This window comes from Chiloscyllium punctatum, chromosome 22 (assembly GCF_047496795.1).
Source record: "Chiloscyllium punctatum isolate Juve2018m chromosome 22, sChiPun1.3, whole genome shotgun sequence".
Taxonomy (NCBI): Eukaryota; Metazoa; Chordata; class Chondrichthyes; order Orectolobiformes; family Hemiscylliidae; genus Chiloscyllium; species Chiloscyllium punctatum.
The window spans coordinates 40,906,705-40,914,336 of record NC_092760.1 but is presented as its reverse complement, the minus strand read 5'-3'; the positions used below and the strand labels follow the sequence as shown (position 1 = coordinate 40,914,336).

General features: G+C 40.0%; 1 protein-coding gene across 1 annotated transcript in view; it reads right to left on the bottom strand.

The window, feature by feature from the left end:
• Nucleotides 1–513: 513 nt before the first annotated feature.
• Nucleotides 514–7,632, bottom strand: part of LOC140493553 (cleavage and polyadenylation specificity factor subunit 6-like) — an 85,978-nt gene continuing 78,859 nt past the window's right edge. Inside the window, exon 9 of the mRNA XM_072592108.1 lies at nucleotides 514–2,980. The gene's annotated coding sequence lies outside the window, so the exon portion shown is untranslated. The remainder of the gene's footprint in view (nucleotides 2,981–7,632) is intronic.

Here is a 7,632-nt window from a genome sequence, read left to right as displayed (position 1 = left end):
TAATAAAGGCTAACTTATATTTTTGCTTTGACAAGAATTTAATATATCTAGTAGTCATCCACTTCCTGTAATTGCATCCAAACCGCAATCTACTTTTAGATCACTTCTAAATGCAGTGACTCCACCACCACCCCCACCTTTTCGCAGTTGTCGCATTAATGCTTTCTCCCTGCCACTCCTTATCAAACTGTAATGTCATTGTTGAACAAATCTCGATTGTATGCTGCAACCATTCTCATCCGGGCTAGGTTTGAATCTAGTTTATGAAATTTAAGAAGCCTTTGCAATCCACTAAATTTTCAAGGTGTCTCGTGTGAGTAAAGATCAGATTCATCTGCTCATTGCACAGAAATGCAACAGGATGCATAACACAGAACTTCAAGGTCATGTGCCAATCCTATACCTCTCCTCTCCTGCAAGTCTTCCATGCATTAGCTTCATGTTCCTCAGACATGCCTCATTTGTAGAGGTTTCCTCTGTACGTTGAGTTTTAAAAAAAAAGACAGCAAGGCATCAGGAATCTACATTTTAATACACTGGAGCTATTTGTGTCACTAAAATATACATAGTAACAAGCTACAAAAAAAACTCACAACATTTTTTTTATTTCACAGTAAACGCACAAGCACAATACAAAGTCACCAACAAATCTTCCTTTTTCATTAAATTGGTACAACTAAAAAAAATTACACTTTTTCATTTTAAGAAAACAGAAACCGCCATAGATGAAGGAAGATTCAAATTCTGCATGGAATGCTGAAGCTAATCCAGAATCTTTCCTGCATTTCCCCTCGTCCCCCACTTTCACCGGGGTGTTGGCACCAACTGTAGTAGCACCAAGCCAGCAGGTGCCAACGCAGTTGAAATTCCCAGAGTAGTTATGGTATTCCCATTTCAGGCCATCTAATGTAAAAGATTTAAATTAAAAACTTAAGGATCTAGTCTGTTTCAGGGACTGAAATAAATTTGAGTTTCAGAGCCCACTATCAAATTAAAGAGATTCTCACCATTGACTTTGCATGTGCAACATTTCATCAAGGTATGGTTTGAAATGAATCACTTGATTGATCGCTAACATTTACACAGAAATCAGTCTCAATTACTCTTTACAAATCCTTCATGGTCTGCACTGCATGAGTTTTCATACAACAACTGCCATTTAAGTACCTAATAAAAACCTCAGGTTCAGGTTAAAATTACCATCACTAACCTGCTCCAACATGTCACCATTAAAGCCATTATTGCATGATATGCTGTTCAATCTTTTAGTCCTTGAACTCTCAGCTGGGGAAAGCATTTCACTCTAAAACTGAACATGTGCAGGCAACAGTTGCAAACAACTCAAGACAACCATTGGTCTGGAGACTAGATGAGTCAGAAGCAAGCAAATACTGAAGGCTGCAGCACTCATTTACTCCTCCAAATGTCATGAATATTCACAATTTGTATACTTTATTGTATTCAGAAAGTACAAGGGACAGCTAGCCACATTTGTTTTTCAAACCAAAGGACTTCGTAGTTTCATGTTAACCCTATTGTTGCAATATGCCTGAAAATGCAGAGGTTATTAAAACTTAAATGCTCAATATCTTGAGCGGGACAGAGGAAGCACAGTTTTTGGTGTATCTACTGCATTCTCTATTCCACAAAATGATTGCCAATAGGTTCCCAGTAATTCTTAACAATTTACTTTCACATTTCAAAGCAGTTAAACTAATCCATGTAAACATGGCTGCTCGCTACTACTTATTGCAAATAGTACATCCAGTGAGATTTTCTTTTATTCATGTAATAGTGATATGGAGCAGCGAGGTGATTTCTGAGAACCATGAAAGCCATACATTGGGGATAGTTACTCAATGGGAGAGAATGTAAAGCATATTTCTGTTACTCTAACAAATCTATGTTATTCCTTTTTAAAAAAGCTCAACAAATGAGAGGTTTTGCAGGTGGTGCTAGAAGTTGTACTGTTTTGACTACAAAAATCTCAAAAAAGATATTACAAATCTTCATCTTCTTTTTGAAATTTACAACCAAACTATTTTTGCAAAGCTAGCATCACAAGCAAAAAGCATTTTGCTGACTGGATGTGATTTAAACCAACACTATGATATACAAAGGAGAATCTGGACAACACTAACACTGTTTTACACATGGACGAAAAAAGAAATTCATCAGGCTGTTACTAACCATTTGCAAGTCATGGAACATAGATGCGAACATTTATTTTAGCTTTCACCCAAATTTGAAAAATTTTTAAAAATATTTATTCCATGGCAGACTAATGACAGTCAGTAACTGTGTGCACATTCGCAGCTTGGAAAGTGTAAAAACATATAGTGGGAAGATTTCCCTTGATTGTTATTTCCAGTGAAATCCAAAATCTGTTTACTTAAAACTTAGCTAGCAACAGTGACTGATCAGAGGAAATGTTCTGATATCCACAGAAAACAAACAGACATAATTAGTTGCAAGATTTTATTCAAAACAATGCAACCAACTGATGACATTTACCCCTAAATGTTTCACCAGTGACCATCAACTGGTACTACACATTAGGGCTCAGGCCAATGCCCTCAGTGGACAATTAAAAGTTTGGCACGGACGATTACTGCAATCAGTCGAACATGCAGGTTTCCATTGAAGACTCCATCCAAGTCATCTGCACCTCATTGTAAAAAGATTTTCCTGGCCAGCAACGTTTAAAGAAACTGAGAATGTAAAAAAAGTTTAATATATAATTGTTGAACAAAACAAGTTGTTCGACATAATAGCAGGTCAATGTTCCAGAAAGCCACACCCAACTGGAAAAATTCTTCAAGTTGCAGTTCCATGTGTAATAACACTTTCTACAGCCCATGGTGTGCACACACCTCTCCCAGAAATTCAGCTCCTTTCTTCACTCATTTCAAAATGTCTTCCTGATTTTTTTTAAATTTTTCTCCTGATCCAGGATCTGTACAAAGGGGAAAATTGTTGTCTGCAGATTGAGGGGTTAGAGTAGAAGAGAAGAAAAAAAAGAGAGAAAAGCAAGCATTAATTTAACCTGATAACAAGTTTCAGGAATCAGGGCTATTGAATTAATATCAACCATATCTAATCACTAACAATCAAAATGATTCCCTTCCGATCCAATCCTCTCCTCTTCATCAAGACATTGCACAACAATTTCATAGACATTAATACTTATGCAATGTTGCCAGAATTATATGGCCAAACCATGTTATTAGATGCTTTACATTGGAAGAGAGAGGGGCATCATAACCATGCTTAAGCTTTATTTCACTTAATGTCGAGGCATGTGTACTTTCCAACAGTGGTTCATTGAATTGTGATCAGAAACAGGAAAATTTGCAGATTTCTCTACTCACCTTGTAGAGGTCAGGGTTCAGTTGTAGTATTCATGTTGTTGTTCTGAACAACAAACAAAAACTGTTATTTAATCTTCAAAGTCTCGGCGGCACGGTGGCACAGTGGTTAGCACTGCTGCCTCACAGCACCAGAGACCTGGGTTCAATTCCCGTCTCAGGCGACTGACTGTGTGGAGTTTGCACGTTCTCCCCGTGTCTGCGTGGGTTTCCTCTGGGTGCTCCGGTTTCCTCCCACAGTCCAAAGATGTGCAGGTCAGGTGGATTGGCCATGCTAAATTGCCCATAGTGTTAGGCAAGGGATAGATGTAGGGGTATGGGTGGGTTGCGCTTCGGCGGGGCGGTGTGGACTTGTTGGGCCGAAGGGCCTGTTTCCACACTGTAAGTAATCTAATCAGTCTCATTTGCCAGGTCCTAAAGAATCTGCTAGGTGAAGTCTGTGGTATGTGGTGAGGATATCAACAAGAGGGAAAACTCTACCTGGTCCTTACCAATCTACCTTTTGGAGATGTGTCTGCCCATAGTGATATTAATAGAAATGGTCACTGCAAAATCCTTGTGAAGACAAAATCCCATCTTCACTGAGAATGCCCTCGATTATGTTGCGTAGTGTGATCACGTGTTAAATGGGATAGATTTCAAAAAAGATTTGCAAACTCACAACTGGATATCCATGAGGTGCTGTGGGCAACAGCAGCAGAAATGTAATCAAACACAATCCATAATCTCTTGACATCATATATGCCCCCCTCCACCATTATTACCAAGCCAGGAGATGAAGCCTGGTTTAATGAAGGTTGCAGGAGGGAATGCCAGCAGCAGGATCATGAATAACTAAAATATCAAACTGATGGAATTACAACACAGGACTAATTGCATGGCAGACAACAAAAGACAAGGCTAAGCATTTCCACAACTGTGATGTGGAGGTGCCAGTATTGGATTGGGGTGGACAAAGTTAAAGTTAAAAATCACACAACACCAGGCTATAATCCAACAGATTTATTTGGAGGTACTAGCTTTCGGGTTGCTGCTCCTTCATCAGGTAGCTATGGAGCAGGATCATAAGACACAGAATTTATAGCAAAAGATCTCAGTGTCATGCAACTGAAATGATATATTGAACAATCCCAGATTGCTATTAAGCCTTGCAGCTTTTAGAATGGGTTGCAGGTCTCAGCTCATTAATATGTAAATCCCAAAATTTCTTTTAAGTCACATTCTCGAGATAACTTAAGGTTTTATAAGAGATGACAGCTCAGACAATGCATTATAGTTGTGAGGTTAGAGTCTATCTGCATCCCAATCTTGAGCCAGACTGGATCTCTTTCCAAAGTAGAAATTTATAAAATGTTACATGGATTGATTGTGTGCTTTTTGAACAAAATGGAATGTATTTGCAATTACAATTCTGCAAATGTAAAATTTTGGAGACCGACAATGCAGCTTTTCCATAATTGTAAGGTCAGAAGTGGGGATGTTCACTGGTGATTACACAATGTTCAATGTCATTTGCAACACCTCAGATAATGATGCAGTCCACATTGATGTGTCGAGAGACTTGTTAACATTCAGGATTGGGCCAATGAGTGGCAAGTAACATTAACACCACACAAATGTCATGAAATGATCATCTCCAATGAGGGAGAATCTAACCATTTATCCTGGATATTCAATGGCATTATCATCTTGGAATTCATTCACTTATCAACATGTGGGAGTTACTATTGACAAAAACATGAACTAGACTAGCCATACAAATACTGTGGCTACAAGCGTAGGTCAGGAACTGAGAATTCTGCACCAAGTAACTCATCTTCTGTCTCCTTACTGCCTGTCTAACATCTACTAGGTACAAGTCAGGAGGGTGATGGAATATTCTCCAGTTGCCTGGTTGAGTGCAGCTCCATAAAAACTTAGAAGCTTGACACCATCCAGGAGAAATCAGCCTGCTTGATTGGCACGGAGCACCCTGTTCAGTGATGTTCAGGGGCTGAAATTACTAACCTCTATTAGCCACAACCACCTTCCATTGCACTAATTATAACTTCATCCAACAGAGAGTTCTTCTCCAGATTCTCACTGACTCAGTTTGCTCAGGAAACTTGATGCCACACTCAGTCAAATGCTGACTTGCTATCGAGGAGAATCAATTCTCATTCAGAAGTGACTGCCCTTGACATCAAGACAGTATTTGATGGAGGATGGCATTGATTGAAGTTAATGGGAATCGGAGGGAAACTCTCCATTGATTAGAATCATTCCTAGCACAAAATAAGGTGTGTATGGTTGTTAGAGATAAATCATATCATCTCCAGGACATTTCCAGAGGAGCTCCTCAGTGTAGCATTCTAAGCCCTGTCATCTTCAGCTGCTTCATCAATGACCTTCCCTCCATCATAAGGTCAGAAGTGGAGATGTTTGCTGATAATTGCACAATGTTCAGTACCATTTGTGGCTCCTCAGATGCTGAAGTAATCCATGTCCAAATACAGTAATCTTGGACAACACTCAGATTTGTGCTGATAAGTAGCAAGTAACATTTGAGACCCATAAGTTCCAGGCAATCAGAAAGAAAGAATCCAACCAACGCCCCTTAACATTTAAATATTATTATCAGCATTGAATTCCCCAGTTTAAACATTTTGGGGATTACCACTGACTGAAAACTAAACTGAACCAGCCATATAAATATTGTAGCTACAAGGATAGTCAGAGGCTGGAAAGTGCATGCAAAGTCTACCATCTTAAAGTGATTGGCCCTCATCATTGGTCAATCATCTTAAAGCAAATCACAAATGTAATGGAATTGTCTCCACTTGCCTAGATGAGTGCAGCTCCTACAATACTCAAGAGGACCAATAGCATCCAGGACAAACAGCCTGCTTGATTGGCAGCCTATCCACTACCTTGAATATTCACTCCCTGCATAATCAATGCAAAGTGGCAGCAGTGTGTAGCATGTTCATGATGCATTGCAGTAAGTCACCCAAGTTCTTTCAACAGCATGTTCTAAACTCATAACTTTCACCACCTAAAAGTATAAAGGCAACAAGTGCAAGAGTACATCGCCACCTGCAAGTTCCTCTCGAAACCACATAGACCACTGATTTGAAACTATTTTGACATTCTTTCACTCTCTCGGTAAAAATTCTGGAACATCCCTCATAACAGAATTATGGGAGTACCACCACCACATGAATTTCAGTAATTCAAGAAGATGGCTCACCATCATATAATGAAGGGCATTTAGGGAGGGCAAAGAAATGCTGGTTTACCCGCTGGCATCCACTTCCCCTAAAATAATCATTTTTTAAATTAGCTATCTTTTGCCTATGGCAAGCTTATAAATCCCAAGCTTCACAACTTTCTCATCAGGTTCAAAGGTGGGTCCAGAAGTCTACAATGAGTAGAGAACAGTCACTCACATGCTTTCTTTCTTCCCAGTTTGATTAATAAAGGCCAAACGTTGGGTTACAGGACTTCGGAGGTACTCTTGAAGCTGGAGAGTCAGAGGCATTCTATTTCGGAAGTAGCCATGGCAGGTTAGTGAGGTACAAGCTGCCAAAATGTAGGTGCCCTCTCTCCAATTTTTAAAAAATTCTTAACAAAAACAGATCAAGCAACTGGCCACCCTTGTGGGATGGTGAGGAGAGGATCTCACCATAGAGTGATCCGCAGTTACAGCTGAACATGGGGAGACAAAGGAATGCATCTAGAGCACTGGTACCCCGCCCCTACTACTGCTGTCATTGGGCAGTCACCTCCAGACAGTGGCAATGTTACTTGCTAGCTGTGGGACCTGGACACACAATGGAAAATCCAAGTTGCCAAAGAAAAAGTAATCTTAATTCACATTCTTCACATTTTACTACTGCTCTTCAAACCGTCAACGGTAGTAATTGTAATGCATTATGCACTTAGGCTTTTCAGTTCGGTGAACAGACGACCCACCATACTCATTCCACCGCAGTGTAAACAGCCCAAGGATAGGAAGAGGAATCCAAGATGCCAGCATCCAGTTAGGATCACATTTGCTGGCCTCTGCGCCACAACACTGACCCAACAGAGCTTGAACCCATCCCATTCACTTTACTGTGAGTAAAAACACAGTAAAGGAGCTAGAGACCTGAAATAAAAATGACTTTCCTTTGTTCTTGCAGCTGGAGAATGCCAAACAAAAGGAGTAAGCCCAGTGAAGCAGCGGGCTTGTTTACTCACCAGATCCTGGTTGAGGAGCTGACCAAATCTCATGAGGTCCTGG